Here is a 3,430-nt window from a genome sequence, read left to right on the forward strand (position 1 = left end):
TGGATTATGCTTTTTGTCTTATAACCTAATATATTTACAATGTTTAGCCATTGTTCTTCAAAACAGAAAATATATTTGGACGTGTTGGTTGCTAGCGATGGTGAGATCGAAATTCAGATATTCTTTTCTCAGCAAAATGCTTGGAGAGTGAAGTTGTTAAATTAATTCCAGGTGGGCCTGAAATACTTTCATTAGAAAAACTTGCCTGCTAGCAACAGATGCATTGAGAGCTGGAGAAAAGAGAGAGAAAAGATCGACTGCAACATGGTTAGCTACCCCTCTGGCAACCAAGGAAAAACAATTCGTTTAGGACCAGGAGCCCCAGTCTGGGATCCCTGAATCCTTAGGCTCTCTGAAAATAAGAAGAGTCTGAAAGCTACTTTCAACATTTTAAAAATGCTCTAATAACAGTTGAACATGTATAAGAAAATGCCAGACTAAAATGAAAACAGTATATAGACGCTTATCATACATACAAGTTCATTTCATCTGATGTAATATTGTAGGAATTTCAAGATCCTTGGGGACAAAATAATATAAGGAGTCCTTTGTGGTTAACAGGAAGTTAGAAACTACTGCCTAAGGAAACCTACCAGTTGAGATAAGTGTGAAGAAGTAAAATCCTAATACAATATTGCACTGGTTTTTTTCTCTCTAGTTTACTATTTGCAGGGCTTAAGCACAGTGCTTGGTTGTCTTTCAGTTGCTCCATCGTGTCCAACTCTTTGCAGCCCCATAGACTGTAGCCCACCAGGCTCCTCTGTCCATGGGATTCTCCAGGCAAGAATACTGGAGTGGGTTGCCATTCCCTTCTCCAGGGCATCTTCTCAACCTAGGGATCGAACCTGCATCTCTTGCATTGGATTCTTTACCACTGAGCCACCAGGGAAGCCCAGTACAGTGCTTGGTATATAATGATAAATTCAAATATTCTGGCTTAAGCCGTGACTTTAAAAAGAAGTAGAGCCACCTCAACTTCAGAATGGTGGTGATGGCAGTAAGAAAACTCCAAGGGAAACAACAGAGGGATGACGGAACTGACTCCTAAACCCATCACAGAGAACCCTGCTCTCACATCGACCCTGAGGATCTGCATTTGTTTTTAATCAAGGACCTATGGGTTGTTCCCTTGTGGAGCTTTAGTGAAATTTAGAGCTCTAGTAACTTCTAGGCCCTCGCCATCACTGCTCCACCACCATAGTCAAAAACAGTGTGCTTTCAGGGTAACTCCACTGTTTTATTTGGGGTGACAACTGTTTAGGCCAGTACATGCTAAGAACAAGCACAGAACTCACCCTCAGTCTCCTTTGCTGACTCTTCCTCTGACCCTCCAGTGTTGGTTGATGTGCCTTGGAGACTGTGATCTGGACACTTTTCTCCCCTCTTTATTATACCCACCACCCCCAGGCAATCTCCTGCCCTCCCACAGCCTCACTTACTACCCATGTGCCAAAGCCCTCTCATTTATTCACCCAGCCTAGACATTCTTCTTAGCTCCAGACCAACAATCTATTAATAACTCTTTATTCAGTTGGATATTTACTTGGCAGTCTCAACCAGTCCAACGTAGAATTCCCAATCTTTCCTCTAAACTATCTCTTTCTCTAGGTTGCCATCACTCAGTACTGCTGCTGCTGCTGCTAAGTCGCTTCAGTTGTGTCTGACTCTGTGCGACCCCATAGACAGCAGCCCACCAGGCTCCCCCGTCCCTGGGATTCTCCAGGCAAGAACACTGGAGTGGGTTGCCATGTCCTTCTCCAATGCATGAAAGTGAAAAGTGAAAGTGAAGTCGCTCAGTCGTGTCCGACTCTTCGCAACCCCATGGACTGCAGCCTACCAGGCTCCTCCGCCCATGGGATCTTCCAGACAAGAGTACTGGAGTGGGTTGCCATTGCCTTCTCCGGTCACTCAGTACACAGCACCGTAATTCACTATTTTACCTCTCCCAGAATCAAGGATAATGGTTTAATTAAACACGTAGTTTATGCTCAATAAATATCTGTGAGATAAATGAATGCATAAATAAGTAAATAAAAGAGGTACAACAGAGTCAGAGGTGCTGGGGATCACAGGTGCTTCACAGAGGTGCCAAGATAGGGTATCTGCAGCAGAGCCGGCCACCAGATGGCTTGTCAGATGCAGATTCCCCAGGGAACAGACTGAGCAGCTGTCATAGAGTTCTTCCACCTCCCATCCAGACGGAGGCTACAGAAGGATGGAAAGACTGAAGACGTAGGCACAGGTATCATATGGAAGATTTTGGGAGAAGCTGTGCTTGGGAAATCCCACCACTATCATGACCATCAGGAGAGAGGGGTAGAGAGGGTGTTGTCCTCTCACTCCAAATCTAGAGAGAGGAACCTCTTTAGAGCACTCCAACAGCCTGAAGAGATCCTAGACTCACACCCGGGCAAGGGAGACCAACTCTCTAAAGGTGCATAAAATCCTGCATGCAGACCTGGCAACAGGAAGGTCAATCTGGGTTTTTTTTTAATCTTTCTTTTCATTTTATTTTATTTTTTTAATATAATTTATTTTAATTGGAGGCTAATTACTTTACAATATTTTATTGGTTTTGCCATACATCAACATGAATCCTCCATGGGTGTACACATTTTTAAAAGGATCCTGCCCCCCAAGAGCAGCATGGCCGGAAGAGGGGAACCTACTTGAGGCAAGAAGGGGCAGAAACTGAAAGTGATCAGGAGGGTCACTGCCCACATCAAAGGAATGCCAATCAGATGTGTCTGGGTGGTGGTGGGGAGGAGGGAGGGGAGGGTGGGGGAGAGAGAGGGAGGTGGTCCTCTGGAGATTGAATATGCCCTCAAGGAAATCAGCTTAAAGTCTGCCCTGCCTAGAGATAGCATGGAGCCATCATTCAATAAACACTTTTGGTTCATTCTTACTTTGCTTCACTGCCCAGCAGAGTCAGAAACAGCAGCCATGGAGTAAGAAAGGTAGTGGGAAAGGGGTAGGGGGAGCTTCCCAGAATCTCTACCTATACCTCAATTTCCTGTTTGTCCCCAGGCCTGACAAGGAGTGTAGAATCATCTTTCCTTTGAATGAAGAGTGAAGCAGCGATTAGTATACTGGCTCTGACAGTGTAAATTACTGGTTTATATACAGAGTGGATGTTTTATTTTTATTGAGGTAGAGTTGATTTACAATATATTAGATTCAGGTGCACAGCATAGTGATGCAAAATTTTTATAGATCATACTCCATTTATGGATATCATAAAATATTTGTTATACTCCCAGTACTGTATCCTGGTAGCTCATTTATTTTATACATCAGTGTTTGTACCTCTTAATCCCCTCTGCTTGACCTGCCCCTTCCTGCTCCCCTCTCTCCATTTTTGTTCTTTGTATCTATGAGTCTGCTTCTGTCTTGTTATATTCATTTATTTTCTTAGATTCCACAGTAAGTG

This window comes from Bubalus bubalis, chromosome 2, assembly GCF_019923935.1.
Source record: "Bubalus bubalis isolate 160015118507 breed Murrah chromosome 2, NDDB_SH_1, whole genome shotgun sequence".
Lineage (NCBI taxonomy): Eukaryota > Metazoa > Chordata > Mammalia > Artiodactyla > Bovidae > Bubalus > Bubalus bubalis.